Here is an 18,624-nt window from a genome sequence, read left to right on the forward strand (position 1 = left end):
TTGCCTTGCACTCATCCTTTGTTGGGGACACTGAGTCATCTGGGTCACCTGAGGCCTGCTGGCAGTTGCAGACTCGTGGGTTCTGCCCTGTATATTTCTGCTCACAAACGCAGTTCCAGTTAATTTATGAACATTGCTAGAACTTGTGTGCTGAGAGATTTGTTTGGTGTTATCACTGGTGGACATAAATACCTGTGTTATCGCAATGGCCTTACTGAGGATCGGTGTCTGTACAGCTAAAGTTTTTCGTAGGATGGTCTCGTGGCCAATGCCCAGTACAAAACAGTCTCTGAGCATTTGCTCCAGGTAGCCATAAAACTCACATTATCCTGCAAGTCGCCTGAGCTCCGCGATGTAACTCGCCACTTCCTGACCTTCAGATTGCTGGCACGTGCAGAACCGATACCTCGCCATAGCACGCTGTCCCTCGGGTTAAGATGCTCCCGAACCAGTGTACACAGCTCCTCATACGATTTGTCTGTGGGTTTCACCGGAGCCAGAAGATTCTTCATGAGACTGTATGTCTGAGCCCCACAGACTGTGAGGAGGACAACTCTCCTTTTTGCAGCACTTCCTTCTCCGTCCACCTCGTTGGCTACAAAGTACTGGTTTAGCCATTCGACATCGGCTTCCCATTCCTCACCTTCCGAGAACTTCTCCAGGATGCCCACAGTTTGCCTCAAGTTTGTGCTGGATTCATATACTCGTCGCCAGTTATTGTGTTCCGAACACAGATGATGCTGCACATGGGAGGTTAAAGTAACAGTGACCTCAGTCTTTCATAAGACACTCCAGAGTGAGGAACTGGCCTTGGGGGCCGGCTTATATACAGTGCTCCCAAATGGTGCTGGGATCCCTTGGGACTTCAGGGGATGAGCTCCCTGGTGGCGGAACATGGGAGTGCATGCTTTACAGATTCACAACACATACGTTGCCTCAACTTTGATTTCTGCCATCATCCCTTGTGTTTCACCTTCGCCGCACCTCCGCCACGATCTCTCACCGTTCCTCGACCAGGACCTCTCACCGTTCCTCCACCACGATCTCTCACGGCTCCTCCACCATGATCTCTCACTGTTCCTCCACACTGACCTTCCCGCTCCTCCGCTGTACCTGGGTCCCGCCGATGTTCCTGCCCACGCACCAAACGGCGACCTGGGTTTTGATGAGGTGCAGCAGAGCAGGTCACCAGCCGTCCTGTTTAACCTTGCCACTGGACCAGGCCTCGCTCTGTCAATCCCGTGTGGTGGCTGGTGTGCAATGGTCACACCACGTTAAAACAATCCACCCACAGGCATCTTCCACCCTTTGATTGGAGTTCAGGACTGGAAAATCGGGTCATTCATTGAAACACCTGTGAACCCATGTGGAATTAAGCCTTCCTCGGTCGAGGACCCGCCTATGATGATGATGATGATGATGTGTGGGTCCTTACCAAATGCCTGCTGGAAACCATCAGATTAAATCTAGTAAGACCCGTCCCTTGATGCAGTTTTCACTGATCTTGCCTTAGGAAGGCTATATTGGCTTTGGAGGGAGCACTGTGTCGGTTTCCCAGAATGATACCTGGATTCCAAGGTTTAAATTAAGATATGATATTACACCCACTGGAAATTAGAGGGTCGAGCAGTGATTTGATCAAAATTTTCAAGTTAATAAGGGACCAGATAGAGTAGACAGAGAGAAATGATTCCCGCTGGTTGGGGAGTCCCAGACTAGTGGCCATAGTCTAAATATTAGAGCCAGATGTTTCAGGAGTGCAATTCGGAAACATTCCAACACACACAGGGTGGGAGAGCTTGGAACTCCCTGCTGCAAAGGGCAGTTGGTGCTGGGTCAGTTGTTCATATTACATCGCATTTTGACCAAAGGTATTAAGGAATATGGGACAAAGGCGGGTATATGGAGTTTGCTCACAGACCAGCCATGATCTCATTGAATGGTGGAACCGGCTCAAGGGGCTAAATGGGCCTCCTCCTGTTCCTGAGTAACAGGCTTGAGGGGCTGAATGGACTCCTTCTGTTCCTGTGCAACAGGCTCGAGGGGCTGAATGGGCCTCCTCCTGTTCCTGTGTATCAGGCTCTAGGGGCTGAATGGGCCTACTCCTGTTCCTGTGCAACAGGCTCGAGGGGCTGAATGGGCCTAATCCTTTTCCTGTGTAACAGGATCAAGGGGTTGAATGGGCCTCCTCCTGTTCCTGTGCAACAGGCTCGAGGGACTGAATGGGCCTACTCCTGTTCCTGTGTAACAGGCTCAAGGGGCTGAATGGGCCTACTCCTGTTCCTGTGTAACAGGCTCAAAGGGGCTGAATGGGCCTACTCCTCTTCCTGTGCAACAGGCTCGTGGGGCTGAGTGGGCCTACTCCTGTTCCTGTGTAACAGGCTCGAGAGGCTGATTGGGCCTACTCCTCTTCCTGTGTAACAGGCTCGAGGGGCTGAATGGGCCTCCTCCTGTTCCTGTGTAACAGGCTCAAGGGGCTGAATGGGCCGCATCCTGTACCTGTGTGCAAGGTCTGGGAAACAAAGGGAGGTGATATGAGAAAACGTAAACGAAATGGTATTGTGTTGAAAGGGAAGCAGAAGGATTGAGTGATTTTAAACAGAAATCTTTGAAGCTGGATAGATAAGTTGCTAAGTTGTTTAAAAAGAATACAGGGCCCTTGGCTTGAAATGCAGTGAAATAGAGGACACCAGCGAGGAAGTTATACCATACCTTTTCAATTCCGGTTTAGGCCTCAGTTGGAGAACTGTTTACAGTTCTGAGCACCACAATTTAGGAAGGATATCAAGGCATTGGAGAGAACGTAAGAAATATATAAGAAACATTTTCTATTGGTGTTGAAGACACAAACACAGGCATTCATCGAGAATCAACCTGCAGGTGACCACACACAGATTAAAGAGCCAGAGAGACTGACAGAATCGGGAAACACCGGCAAATAGACAAGAGATATTGACAAGGACTGAAAGTATTTTGCGATCAGAAAATTGACGGCCCAGCTGTGGTTAATGACACGGCTTTTGATGATTGATCTCCGTACAAGCCTTGAAATTCAGGAGAACCGGTTTCGTGGTTTGAAGCTTGAGATAAACCCACGGGGCGATGCCAACAGGCGCCTGGCAGCAATCAGCGACAGGAAGATGCAATTTATGCAGGCCCGGCTCGCTCAGTATGGAGAGTATAAGACTCTTAATCTCCGGGTCGTGCGATAGAGCCCCATGTTGGGTGAATTATTTTCCCTAAACTTTTATGGTGCTTTCCCAGGAAACCATCACAATGAAAGAAATGCGAACAGAGAGAGTTGATCATTTAATCATTTATTCTGTGCTCTGTATGAGAACACAAGAACCAGGAGCAGGATTCGACCATTTGGCCCTTCGAGCCTGCCTTCTTTTGCACTGAAACAAATTATAACCGTGTTTTTAAATGAGCAGTGCGAGATATTTAGAGGGCACATTTCAATGCTTCACAAAACCATTCCTTTCGCTGCAGCCAACCAGGATCGGTTCCCAGTTTGAGAAGTAACTTTGATATCATTGTTTGCACTTGAAGTGGGGTCATTTTATTAAGTTCGATGGATGTCCCAAAGCACTTCAGAGTGGTGTCAAACAAATGAGTTTGCAATTAAAAACACTGAATGTCAGGAGTGGGATTTGAGCCCAAATTTCCAGAGGAGACCGCTTAGCCATCCTGACTGGTAGAAGTTTCAGTTACAAGTTATTGCTCTGGAAAGTTTCAGACCGGGCACTTGTTCAGTGTGACTGGAAGGCCCACTGACCGGGATATCCTCTCCCCCGGCGTTTTCCTGAGCCTGTGCTCGGTGTGTGGGGAGCTTTGGTCCGGATCCGAGATCGCTTGCATCATGTGACAATGCACCTCGGACTGCTCTTGTTCCATTTTATCGCACATTAGTTTTTGGTTCAAAAATAATATCAGAAGTGGGACATGAACCCACTTCTCCAGAGGAGACAATGACCTGAACACAGAACGGCCATCTTTCCTATTCAGTGTTGTGTGTGGCTCCCTGCAGGTTGATTTTGAACTTTTGTGTCCTGTCACATGAAATAAATGAGGGCAGCAGGCGTATCGCTGCCTGACACCGTGTAAACAGTGAGACAGACATTGCATTGTGATCAGGTTTAATCACAGCAATATCTGCTGTCAGGAGCTGAAAAGGAGGAAGAGCTGAAAAAACACAAGAAAAAAGCTAAGAAATGTCAGCAATTGTGGTAAACTCTTTAATGTGTTTCCTGCTCGTTTCGTGGTGCGGTGCTCACAGAGGGAGCCCAGATTCAGAAAGTAACTCTTTCATTCAAAATCTTTAAAATAATGACATGCAACTAATTAAACTGTGTGTCGGGGGATGGGGATGGATGAAGATTATTTGTTTTATTCCCCACTCATTAACCGACAGCGTTGTTTTGTAGAATTGCTACTGAGGGACAGTGGAAACTTCAATAACTGAACTTTAATTATTTGAGGATTTTGAATCATTGATGAAGTTTTCTCCCCTATCTTATTTTACTCACTCTGTATGTTGGAGACTGGTTTAAAATGTTCAGTGCTCATGCGACAAGGAACCTGGGGCGACTTTTGTTCAATTTATTTCACAGCAAAAAAGTCTCCAAAATAATGTTTCCACCCGTGCTCGAACCAGAGACCTTTCGCGTGTAAGGCAAACGTGATAACCACTACACTACAGTTAAAGTAATCTTAAGTATAAAACCAGAGCTTTAACCTACAGAGCTGGCCGATACTTCAGGAGCTGGTTTTACGAGAATAGAATGATGGTGCTATATTTCGGAAGGCTGTGAGTTTGGCAGGAATTGATCTCGTGTTTCACAGACTTTACACATCGGAACAGGAGATGGCCATTTAGCAGCGAGTGGTTAGGATCTGGAATGCACGGCTTGAAAGGACGGTGGAGGAAGACGCAATCTTATCTTTCAAACGGGAGTTGGATAAGGGTCTGAAGGAAAAACAATTGCAGAGCTACAGAGAAAGAGCGGGGGAGTGGGACTCGCTGAGAGTCGGCACGGGCTCGATTGGCCGAATGGCCTTCCGTGCTGTAACCATGCCATGATTCGATAAGTTAGTGGCACATTTCATAGTGTGGCTGGGAGCACAACATTGCAAAGGGACATGGATTGATTCGGCAAAACTAGAGGCATCTGATTCAGGAGATTCGTGGCGCGCTGAAATTTCGGAGTTCAATGACTTTGAAAGGAACATTTTTGTTTTGTGCCGTTTCGGTCAGAGGTTTTCCATGAAAGCAACATTAAATGAAAAGAAATACAATCGCCCAACGTGGGGCTCCAACCCACGACCCTGAGATTAAGAATCTCATGCTCTACCGACTGAGCTAGCCAGGCTTCTGTCCAACGCAGGTTTTTATCACTCATTGCAGCCAGGCGCCTGTTGGCTCCTCCCCAGATGTCGAATCTTGCTGTTGAAGAACTGCCAGGGTCTTCTTGAATGGTGGACCACGCTCGAGGCGACGAATAGCCAACTCCGGCCCCGAATCCTTACGTGTTTATGATTAGCTCCTTCAGGGTAAACGAGCCAAAGAAGTACAGCGGAAACGTTACAAGGACACCCTCAAAGTCTCCCTGGTAATGTGCGACATCACAACTGACACCTGGGAGACCCTGGCCGCAGACCGCGCAAGGTGGAGAAAGTCCATCCGGTAGGGCGTTGAGCTCTTTGAGTCTCGACGCAAGGAGCATGAAGAGACCAAGCGCAGGCAGCGGAAGGAGCACGCGGCAAACCAGTCCCACCGACCCCTTCCCTCGACGTATGTCTGTCCCACCTGTAACAGGGTCTGTGGCTCTCCTATCGGACTGTTCAGCCATCAAAGGACTCACTTTTGGATGGAAGCAAGTCCTCCTCGATCCTGAGAGACTTCCTCTGATGGTGTCTATGATTTGCGGTACACTGCGGAAACATCTCCACTTTCAGCACCAGATTACCAGAATTAAACCCAATGGCATCGGCACAAAAGCTCCTCATCTGCTCAGAGCAAAATATATCATATGACAATAGAATTTTATGAATTAATTAATGATGTTTAAATCAATGGTTCTTTTTTTTTGCATAGGAGATGCATAAAGATGTGTAAAATAGATGAACTATTTTTAATAAGGTTTTGAATTAAAAGTACAATTTCCCTGACCGCAAATCGAACCGGGGCCGCGGCGGTGTGAGCGCTAAATCCTAACCACTCGACCATCAGGAAACCCAGTTTGGACACAGAAGCAGTGGTTTTGTCGAGGTTCACATCGAGCAGCTCCGAAACACATGACTCTGTGCTCCATGGGCTGTTACGAGGGACACACACATCACTTGTTGCTGAAGAGCTATCAATTCAATCAAAGTGACCACGACGTGATTTGAACACGTAACCTTCGGATCTGAAGTCAGACACACTACCGTTGCTCCATCAGACCTACACAGTGAACTGGAGATGCTTGTCTATATGAAGGTTCTGTAATACAAGGGGCTTTAAAATCTCCGCCCATTCCCACCAGGTATCACAAGCAGCGCTCACCTGACAGGCACCGCAAAGTTTCTTCTTAAACTTTTCTTTTGCTTTCACGGGAAACCATCATAAATTAACCCCTCACCTTCTTTTGCACAATGAAACAAATGCTAACTCAGGAACAGTCCATACTTCAATCATTTGTCTTGTGCTTTGCCTCTTAACTCGAAAACCATATCCCATTTCACTCACTGTATTGTAGCTTTCTGGTTCAAAATCTTTATTGCCGATGACACCACGAATCTGGGGCAACTTTTATCAAATTTAACAGCACCGGTTATTCCTACCGTGCACACAAAATATAATCAGTAGTGAAGATAAAATACCACCATGCGTATTTTCAGATTCAACGCAGCAGCATTTCAAATAAATTTTTCACTGAAAAGATTTGCAAGTGTTGCTTGTATTTGTGTCTTTAATTAAACTTTGTGGCGTCTGACTCCCATTCATGCCACTGCTGAATAAGAAAGGAGGGTTTACATTGACTAGACTGCACTGCCCCTGATATTTGTGAGCTCATCCTTTATATTCAGTGGTTTCTCGCCCTTTGATGGGCTGCAGTGCAGCGGATATCACGTTGGCCTCACATCGAGTGCTGTTGAGGGGGATGACTCATCAGGGGAGGGCAGCAGCAGCCAAGTTCATGGCACCATGGCTGGCTCTGCTGCACAGAAGGGTAGGAAAAAGAGTGGGACAGCGATAGTGATAGGGGATTCGATTGTAAGGGGATTGATAGGCGTTTCTGCGGCCGCAACCGAGACTCCAGGATGGTATGTTGCCTCCCTGGTGCAAGGGTCAAGGATGTCTTGGATGGGTGCAGGACATTCTGAAAAGGGAGGGTGAACAGCCAGTTGTTGTGGTGCACATTGGTACCAAAGATTTAGGTAAAAAAAGGGATGAGGTCCTACGAGATGAAAGTAAAGAGCTAGAAGCAAAATTAAAAAGTCGGACATCAAAAGTAGTAATCTCGGGATTGCTACCAATACCACGTGCTAGTCAGAGGAGAAATCGCAGGATAGCTCAGATGAATACGTGGCTTGAGCAGTGGTGCAGCAGGGAGGGATTCAAATTCCTGGGGCATTGGAACCGGTTCTGGGGGAGGTGGGACCAGTACAAACCAGACGGTCTGCACCTGGGAAGGTCCGGAACCAAAGTCCTAGGGGGGAGTGTTTGCTAGTGCTGTTGGGGAGGAGTTAAACTAATATGGCAGGGGGATGGGAACCAATGCAGGGAGACAGAGGGAAACAAAATGGAGACAGATACAAAAGACAGAAAGGAGATGAGTAAAAGTGGAGGGCAGAGAAACCAAGGCAAAAACCAAAAAGGGCCACTGTACATTAAAATTCTAAAGGGTCAAAGTGTAATAAAAAGGCAAGGCTGAAAGCTCGGTGCCTCAATGCGAGAAGTATTCGAAACGCAGGAGAGGGCTCTGAGCTAGAGTGGTTGAGAGCGCAGATAAACAGGACCCCAAGAAAGAATGCAAAAGGCAGGAGGCAACAGAGCAGAGTAGCACTGGGGTACGTGTAAACCACAAGGTGATAGGAAGGGACAATATGTATGAATATAAAGGGGCTGCAGGAGGGGTCAAAACTAAAAATCATGGATTAAAAACTAGTACTAAATACTTTACCTAAATGCACGCAGCATTCAAAATAAAGTAAATGCGTTGACGGCACAAATCATGACAAATAGGTATGATTTGGTGGCCATTACAGAAACGTGGTTGCAGGGTGGCGAAGACTGGGAATTAAACATACAGGTGTAGCTGACAATTCGGAAAGATAGACAAGAAGGGAAAGGAGGTGGGGTAGCTCTGTTAATAAAGGATGATATCAGGGCAGTTGTGAGAGATGATATTGGCTCTAATGAACAAAATGTTGAATCATTGTGGGTGGAGATTAGAGACAGTAAGGGGAAAAAGTCACTGGTGGGCGTAGTTTATCGGCGCCGAAATAATAACTTGACGGTGGGGCGGGCAATAATCAAGGGAATAATGGAGGCATGTGAAAAAGGAACGGCAGTAATCATGGGGGATTTTAACCTACATATTGATTGGTCAATTCAAATCGCACGGGGTAGCCTGGAGGAGGAATTCATAGAATGCATACAGGATTGTTTCTGAGAACAATATGTTACAGAACCTACAAGGGAGCAAGCTATCTTAGATCTGGTCCTGTGCAATGAGACAGGAATAATAAACGATCTCCTAGTAAAAGATCCTCTCGGAATGAGTGATCACAGTTTGGTTGAATTTGTAATATAGATTGAGGGTGAGGAAGTAATGTCTCAAACGAACATACAATGCGAAAACAAAGGGGACTACAGTGGGATGAGGGCAGAGTTGGCTAAAGTAGACTGGGAACACAGACTAAACGGTGGCACAATTGAGGTACAGCAGAGGACTTTGAAGGAGCTCTTTCATAGTGCACAACCAATATATATTCCAGTGAAAAAGAAGGGCAGTAAGAGAAGGGATAACCTGCCGTGGATAACCAAGGGAATAAAGGAGAGTATCAAATTAAAAACCAATGCGTATAAGGTGGCCAAGGTTAGTGGAAAACTAGAAGATTGGGAAAATGTTAAACGACAGCAAACAATGACTAAGAAAGCAATAAAGAAAGGAAAGATAGATTACGAAATTAAACTTGCGCAAAACATAAAAACAGATAGTAAAAGCTTTTACCTATATATAAAATGGCAAAGAGTGACTAAAGTAAATGTTGGTCCCTCAGAAGATGAGAAGGGGGATTTAATAATGGGAAATGTGGAAATGGCTGAGATCTTAAACAATTATTTTGCTTCGGTCTTCACAGTGGAAGACACAAACACCATGCCAGAAATTGCTGGTCACAGGAATGTGGGAAGGGAGGACCTTGAGACAATCACTATCACTAGGCGGGTAGTGCTGGACAGGTTAATGGGACTCAAGGTAGACAAGTTCCCTGGTCCTGATGAAATGCATCCCAGGGTATTAAAAGAGATGGCGGAAGTTATAGCAGATGCATTCGTTATAATCTTCCAAAATTCTCTGGACTCTGGGGAGGTACCAGTGGATTGGAAAGCAGCTAATGTTACGCCTCTGTGTAAAAAAGGGGGCAGACAAAAGGCAGGTAACAATAAGCCGGGTAGTTTATCATCTGTCGTGGGGAAAATGATTGAAACTCTCATTAAGGAAGAAATAGCGGGACATCGAGATCGGCTTAGTGCACTCAAGCAGACACAGCATGGAATCATGAAGGGGAAATCATGTTTAACTAATTTACTGGAAGTCTTTGAGGATATAACGAGCATGGTGGATAGAGGTGTACCGATGGATATGGTGTATTTATATTTCCAAAAGGCTTTCGATAAGGTACCACAGAAAAGGTTACGTCCGAAGATAGAGGTACGCGGAGTCAGAGGATATGTATCAGCATGGATCGAGATTTGGCTGGCGAACAGAAAGCAGAGAGTCGGGATAAATAGGTGCTTTTCAGGTTGGAAATCGGTGGTTAGTGGTGTGCCACACGGATCGGTGCTAGGACCACAACTGTATGCAATATACATAGATGACCTGGAAGAGGGGACAGAGTGTAGTGTAAAAGAATTTGCAGATGACACAAAGATTAGTGGGAAAGCGAGTTGTGTAGAGGACACAGAGAGGCTGCAAAGAGATTTGGATAGGTTAAGCGAATGGGCTAAGGTTTGGCAGATGGAATACAATGTCGGAAAGTGTGAAGTCATCCACCTTGGGAAAAAAAACAGTAAAAGGGAATATTATTTGAATAGGGAGAAATTACAACATGCTGCGGTGCAGAGGGACCTGGGGGTTCTTGTGCATGAATCCCCAAAAGTAAGTTTGCAGGTGCAGCAGGTAATCAGGAAAGTGAATGGTATGTTCGCCTTCATTGCGAGAGGGATGGAGTACAAAAGCAGGGAGGTCCTGCTGCAACTGTATAGGGTATTGGTGAGGCCGCACCTGGAGTACTGCATGCAGTTTTGGTCACCTTACTTAAGGAAGGATATACTGGCATTGGAGGGGTTACAGAGACGATTCACTCGTTGGTTCCGCAGATGAGGGGGTTATCTTATGATGATAGATTGAGGAGACTGGGTATTTACTCGGTGGAGTTCAGAAGGATGAGGGGTGATCTCATAGAAACATTTAAAATAATGAAAGGGATAGACAAGATAGAGGCAGAGAGGTTGTTTCCACTGGTCGGGGAGACTAGAACTAGGAGGCACAGCCTCAAAATACGGGGCAGCCAATTTAATACCGAGTTGAGAAGGAATTTCTTCTCCCAGAAGTTTGTCAATCTGTGGAATTATCTGCCCAAGGAAGCAGTTGAGGCTAGCTCATTGAATGTATTCAAGTCACAGATAGATAGATGTTTAACCACTAAGGGAATTAAGGGTTACGGGAACGGGCGGGTAAGTGGAGCTGAGTCCACGGCCAGATCAGCCATGATCTTGTTGAATGGCGGAGCATGCTCGAGGGGGAAGATGGCCTACTCCTCTTCCTAATTCTTATGTTACTTATGTTTCTTATGGAGTAGGCGTCGACTACAACCAAAACATTTTTGAAAGGACCTGTGTAGTCCTCATGTATGCGTGCCCAAGGCTTGGTGGGCCAGGACCAGGGGCTAAGGTGGGCTTCCCTTGGCGCATTAGTCAGCTGGGGAAAACGTATTGCACCTGCGAATACAAAGTTCCAGATCTGCGTCTATCCCTGGACACCAAATGTGTGACTTGGCAATTGCCTTCCTCATGACAATGCCCGGGTGCTCATCGTAGAGTTCTCTGATGAACATCTCTCTGCACATCTGGTTTCTACGCAGTTTCCCCACAGTAGGTAATCGGCCTGAATCGAGAGTTCATCCCTGCGCCGGTGAAATAGTTTAACTTCCTCAGGACATGCCCTGTACGTGGCAGCCCAGTCCCCATTCAGGACACATTTCTTGACGAGAGACAATAGCGGGTCTCTATTTGTCCAGACTTTAATCTGACGGGCTGTCACGGGTGAGCCTTCACATCCGAATGCTTCAACAGCCATGACCATCTCAGCACCATGCTCGGTAGCCCCCTCAGTGGTGGCGAGTGGGAGCCTGCTGAGTGCATCGGCGCAGTTTTTGGTGCCCGGTCTGTGCCGAATTGTGTAGTCATAGGCGGCTAACTTTAGTGCCCACCTCTGTATGCGGGCCGATGCGTTTGCATTTATGGCCTTGTTGTCGGCCAAAAGGGACGTTAGGGGTTTGTGATCTGTCTCCAGCTCAAATTTCCTGCCAAACAGGTATTTGTGCATTTTCTTTACTGCATATACACATGCGAGCGCTTCCTTTTCTACCATCCCGTATCCCCTTTCTGCCTGGGACAGACTTCCTGAGGCCTAAGCTACCGGCTGTAACTGACCCTTGGCATTGACATGCTGCAACACATCCGACACCATCGGACGACGCATCGTTACACAAGCTTCTTACATGGGCCATATAGCGTTAACAGAGTGTTGGAACATAACAAATTGCGTGCTCTATTAAAAGTCCTTTCCTGGCTGTCCCCCCAGACACATTCGCGACCTTTGCGTAGGAGCACGTGTAGCAGCTCTAGCAGTTTGCTCAATTTGGGAAGAAAGTTACCAAAATAGTTCAGGAGCCCCAGGAACGAATGCAGCTCCGTCGTTTTACGGGGTCTGGGTTCTCTCTGGATCGCTTCCGTTTTGGAGGCAGTAGGGCTGATCCCGTCTGCTGCTACCCTCCTCCCCAGGAATTATCCCTCTGCAGCTGTGAAGATGCACTTCGCCTTATTCAGTCGCAGCCCTATCAGGTCCAGTCTGCGTAGCAGCTCCTCCAGGTTGTGGAGGTGCTCTTCAGTATCGTAACCCGTGATGAGGAAGTCGTCCTGAAAAACCACCGTCCCTGGAATCGACTTGAGGAGGCTTTCCATATTTCATTGTAAGATCGCAGCAACCTAGCGAATCCCGAACCGACATCTGTTGTACTCAAACAATCCCTTGTGTGTCGTGATGGTGGTCAGCTTCTTCGGCTCACTCGCCAGCTCCTGGGTCATGTCAGCTGAGGTCAGGTCTAATTTTGAAAAATGTTTGCTACCGGATAGCGTCGCAAAGAGGTCCTCCGCTTTCAGTAGCGGATACTGGTCTTGGGGTGACACGCGATTGATGGTGGCCTTGTAATCACCACATATCCTGACCGACCCATCCGCCTTGAGCACCGGCACAATCTGGCTCGCCCAGTCACTGAACTCGACTGGGGAGACGATGCCTTCCCTTAGCAGACGGTCCAATTCGCCTTCTGTCGTTTCCCGCATCACATACGGTTCTGCCCTGGCCTTCTGGTGTACTGGCCTGGCGTCCGGGTTTATGTGAATCACTACCTTGGCCCCAATGAAAGTGCCGGGTTGAAATAATGAGTCAAATTTGTCCAGGATCTGTGAGCATGATACTCGCTCCACAGAGGAAATTGCATTGACTTCGCCAAATTTCCAGTTCATGACAGCAAGCGAACTTTATGGGTCATGACTACTGTGGCGCTGCCTAGCACCGGAATGATCTCCTTTGTGTATGTTCGTAGCTGTGCGTCAATCGGCGATAATTTTGGCCTCCTGGCCTTGGACGCCCACAACTTTTCGAACTATTTGATACCCATCAGGGACTGGCTGGCCCACGTGTCTATCTCCACTGATACTGGGATGCCATTGAGGAGCACTTTCATCATTATCAGTGGCGTCCTGGTGTATGAACTGTATCCGTGCTCCACATGAACTCGCTGAACTTCAGCTTCCAGCGATTTCCCCAAGTGTTCATTTCTGCAATTTCTGCAGGTATTTTGCTCAGCTCTGCAAAGTCCGGCTGAGTGCGTGCCTCCACGCCTCCAACATGAGCTGCTGTTGGAAACAAAAGGTCTCTTGCCAGTCGATCGTCACTGACTGCCCCATGATTGTCCTTGAGTGCACCATATACAGATGTTGATGGCCCCATTACTGGCCGCATTGTCCCTTGCAATGACGTGAATCGCCGTTCAGCTTGCCATTGTCTCTGTCGAACTTCCCCTCTGGGTATGGCTACATATTGGGGCATGCCTGACTGCCCTTGGCTGCCTGGAGAAGTGTGTGATGCTTTAACAATGTTGAATCTCTGTCCCAACCATTGCTTAATACAGTACCTCTCGTCGGTTCAGCTAGTGGCCATGCTCGTGTGGTTTAAATCCCAGTTTCTCATCGCCATTGATACGTCCTTACTATACAGTGTAAATGCACACGAGGCCCATGCTTCAGAGAAGGTCAGTCTGTGACCTGTCCTTTATTTCTTAGCACTCAAGTGATGGAAGTGAGTGGAGCTTCCCCTTTTATACCTGAAGGTCCAGGTTAGGAGTGTCTCCCACAAGTTCACCACATAGTGGTTATTGTTCTCACAGTGTACAACTTAGGTCAGATTATACATGGGTTACAATGCTGATTGAATACATGACAGTCCCGGCCTCACTCACGCTGGAGCTGGGGACGAGCGATCAGTTGATGGGTTGTTTGCGGCTTCGATCTGCTGTTGTGAAGCGAGGCGGAGATGCAGGATCCTTTAATAATCTCTCACAACTCAACTGAAAGCAGCCGGAACGTGCAGCTTTGAGAGGGGCTTTCTGCACCGTCAGGGCTGGAAATGGGAGGGAGTGAGAGACACTGTGTAGAGTTTGAGTGTGTACAGAACTGTACAGAGAAACCAGCCAAAGTAACAGGGCTGTGAGACACTGCATTTTGTTGATAGTATAGTATTAGGCAGTCCCTCGTATCGAGGATGATTTGTTTCCACTCTAAAAAGGGATGAGTTCACAGGTGTTTCGATGAGGGACCTGACAATCTAGGTCCCGAACTACATCCTGAAGGGTGGAAGATGCCTGTGGGTGGATTTTTTTAACGTGGGGTGACCGTTGCACACCAGCCACCACACGGGCTTGACAGAGCTAGGTCTTGGTCCAGAGGCAAGGATTACCCAAGACGACCATTGACCAAGCTCTGCAGCATGGACCAATTGTGTACACATGCGCCGACTATCCATCGAACGCAGAGTGGGCTGGCCCGTGCTGTCCCTGGGCCCTCGCCTCTGTTGAGCCCCGATCACGACGCTCCTGGGCCACGATCTCTCACCACTCCTCCGCCCCGATCAAAAATGGAGCAGTCAGAAACAGGACATCAATTAGTCTCTCTTATCTTGGAGACATCAAATATCAACAATGTTATTCGAAATATCAAAATTTAATCTCCAGCCTAGTTGAAGGGTTATTAACATCAGCAGAAACAAACATCAACTTTGTTAATATTGAAACATTAATGTCAATTATTCCATTTTTTCTAATATATAATAGAACAATGTTGAAAATGTTTCCACCCGGTTTCGAACCGGGGATTTTTCGCGTGTTCGGCGAACGTGATAACCACTGCACTACAGAAACATTGCGATTGACATACTGCTAGGAACATAACCAGAGCTTTAACCTACACAGCTGGCCGATACTTCAGGAGCTGGTTTTACGAGAATAGAATGACGGTGCTATATTTAGGAAGGCTGTGAGTGTGGCAGGAATTGATCTCGTGTTTCCCAGACTTTACACATAGGAACAGGAGCGAGTGGTTAGGATCTGGGATGCACGGCTTGAAAGGGCGGTGGAGACAGATGCAATCTTATCTTTCTGATGGGAGTTGGATCAGTGTCTGAAGGAAAAACAATTGCAGGGCTCCGGGGAAAGGGCGGGGGAGTGGGACACGCTGAGAGTCGATACGGTCTCGACGGGCCTAATGGCCTTCCGTGCTGTAACCATTCCATGATTCGATAAGTTAGTAGCGCATTTCATAGTGTGGGTGGAAGCAGAACATTGCAAAGGGACATGATTTGAGTCGGCAAATCTAGAGGCATCTAATTCAGGAGATTCAGGGGGCACGGAAATACGGGAGTTTATTGACTTTGAAAGGAACATTTTTTTTTGTGTCGTTTCGGTCACAGAAATGTTTGTGAAAGGAATTTTTTGCAGAAAAGGATCCAGCATTTAACCTTCTGCCTCAACACTTCTTTCTGGCTGTCAGGTCACATTTCGTTTCAATGTTAATCAATTGGTATAAGAACATAAGGATTAGGAACAGGAGTGGGCCATCTAGCCCCTCGAGCCTGCTCCAACTTCCCCAGCATCGGGAACAATCTGTCCACATCTAACCAGTCCTGTCCCATCAGAATCTGATATGTTTCGATGAGATCCCCTCTCATCCTTCTAAACTCCAATGTATAAAGGCCCAGTTGATCCAGTCTCTCCTCATATGTCAGTCCAGCCATCCCGGGAATCAGTCTGGTGAACCTTCGCTCCACTCCCTCAATAGCAAGAACGTCCTTCCTCAGATTAGGAGACCAAAATTGAAAACAATATTCCAGTTGAGGCCTCACCAAGGCCCTGTACAACTGCAATAAGAAATCCTTGCTCCTATACTCAAATCCCCTAGCTATGAAGGCCAAAATACCATTTACCTTTTTCCTGCCTGCTGTACCTGTATGCCAACTTTCAGTGACTGATGAACCATGACACCCAGGTCTCATTGCACCTCCCCTTTTCCTAATCTGCCACCATTCAGATAATATTCTGTCTTCACGTTTTAGCCCTCAAAGTGGATAACCTCACATTTATCCACATTATACTGCATCTGCCATGAATTTGCCCACTCACCTAACCTGTCTAAATCACCCTGCTGTCTCTTAGCGTCCCCCTCACAGCTCACACCGCCACCCAGTTTTGTTTCATCTGCAAACCTGGAGATATTACACTCAATTCCTTCATCCAAATCATTGATGTATATTGTAAAGAGCTGGGGTCCCAGCACTGAGCCCTGCGGCACTCCACTAGTCATTGCCTGCCATTCTGAAAAGGACCCTTTTATCCCGACTCTCTGCTTTCTGTCTGCCAACCAGTTCTCTATCCACGTCAGTATATTACCCCCAATACCATGTGCTTTGATTTTGCACAGCAATCTCTTGTGCGGATCCTTGTCAACAACCTTTTGAAAGTCCAAATATACCACATCCACTGGTTCTCCCTTGTCCACTCTACTCGTTACAGCCTCCAAATTTCCAGAAGATTTGTCAAGCATGATTTCCCTTTCATAAATCCATGCTGACTTGGACCGATCCTGTCACTGCTTTCCAAATGCGTTGCTATTTCATCCTTAATAATTGATTCCAACATTTTCCCCACGACTGATTAAGGCTAACCGGTGTATAATTACCCGCTTTCTCTCTCCCTCCCTTCTTAAAAAGTGGTTATACATTCGCTACCCTCTAGTCCATAGGAACTGATCCCGAGTCAATGCACTGTTGGAAAATGATCACCAATGCATCCGCTATTTCTAGGGCGACTTCCTTAAGTACTCTTGGATGCAGACTATCAGGCCCCGGGAATTTATCATCCTTCAATCCCATCAATTTCCCACCTCATAAGGATATCCTTCAGTTACTCCTTCTCACTCGACCCTCGGTCCCCGAGTACTTTTGGAAGGTTATTCGTGTCTTCCTTCGTGAAGACGGAACTGAAGTATTTGGTCAATTGGTCTGCTATTTCTTTGTTCCCCAATATAAATTCACCTGAATCCGACTGCAAGGGACCTGCAGTTGACTTCACTAATCTTTTTCTCTTCACATGTTTACAGAAGCTTTTGCAGTCAGTTGTTATGTTCCAAGCAAGCTTCCTCTCAAAATCCATTTCCCCCCTCCTCATGAAACCCTTAGTCCTCCTCTGTTGATTTCAAAATTTCTCCCAGTTCTCAGGTTTGTTCCTTTTTCTGGCCAATTTATTTTCCTCTTCCTTGGTTTCAACAATATCCTTAATTTCCCTTGTTAGCCACGGTTGAGCAACGTTCTCCGTTCTATTTTTACTCCAGACAGCGATGTGCAATTGCTGAAGTCACCCGTGTGATCTTTAAATGTTTGCCATTGCCTATCCACCATCAACCGTTTAAGTATCATTGGCCAGTCTATTCTAGCCAATGCACACCTCATACCGTCAAAGTTACCTTTCCTTAAGTTCAGGACCCCAGTTTCTGAAATAACTGTGACACTCTCCATCTTAATGAAGAATTCTACCATATTATATTACTCGTCCCCAAGGGGCCTCGCACAACAAGATTGATAATTAGTCCCTTCTCATTACACAACACCCAGTCAAGAATGGCCAGATCTCTTCTGGGTTGAGAAAACCATCCATAATACACTCCATGAAATCCTCCTCCAACACATCACTACCATGTGTTTAGCTCAATCACGATGTAGATAAAATTACCCATGATAACAGCTGTACCACCACTGCACACATCCCTTCTTTCTTCTTTGATGCTGTCCCCAACCCGACCACTACTAACCAGTGAGACAGACATTGCAGCAAGGGACTGGATTTTGTGAAACAGCAAATGCTAAATGAACAGTGACCACGACATGATTTAAACACGCAACTCGTTGATTTAGAGTCAGGCGCACTACCGTTGCACCACAAGGTCTACACAGTAGTTAAGGGATGTTCGTCTATATGAGGGTTCTGCAATACAAGGGACTTTAAAATCCCAGACCATTCCCACCAGGTATCACAAGCAGCGCTCACCTGACAGTCACCGGATGGTTTGTTCGAAAACTTTTCTCTTGCTTTCACAGGAAATCATCATTAATTAACCCTTCACCTTCTTTTGCACAATCAAACAAATGCTAACTCAGGGACACCCCATACTTCAATCATTTGGCTTGTGCTTTGGGGAGCGACCAGGAAAGTGGAACTGAGTCCATGATCAGATCAGCCATGATCGTATCAAATGGCGGAGCAGATCGAGGTCCGTATGGCCCACTCCTGCTCCTATTTCATATGTTCTTATGTATGTTAACCCATTTTACTCACTGTTTTTTAGCTTTCTGGTTGAAAGTGTTCATTGCCGATGACACCAGGAATCTGGTGCAAATTTTATCAAATTCATCAGCACCGATTATTCCTACCATGCATAGAAAATACAATCAGTAGTGAAGATAAAATCCCACCGTGTGTATTTTCAGATTTAACGCACTAGCATTTCAAATAAAGTGAAAG

General features: G+C 46.7%; 1 non-coding gene across 1 annotated transcript; it reads right to left on the minus strand.

Annotated features, from left to right (window-relative positions):
• Positions 1 to 5,299: 5,299 nt before the first annotated feature.
• Positions 5,300 to 5,372, minus strand: trnak-cuu (transfer RNA lysine (anticodon CUU)). Its single transcript has one exon. It is a non-coding gene; the product is annotated as a tRNA-Lys (tRNA).
• Between the last annotated feature and the right edge of the window lie 13,252 nt (positions 5,373 to 18,624).

The sequence above is a fragment of the Pristiophorus japonicus genome, unplaced genomic scaffold (assembly GCF_044704955.1).
Source record: "Pristiophorus japonicus isolate sPriJap1 unplaced genomic scaffold, sPriJap1.hap1 HAP1_SCAFFOLD_70, whole genome shotgun sequence".
NCBI classification, from domain to species: domain Eukaryota; kingdom Metazoa; phylum Chordata; class Chondrichthyes; family Pristiophoridae; genus Pristiophorus; species Pristiophorus japonicus.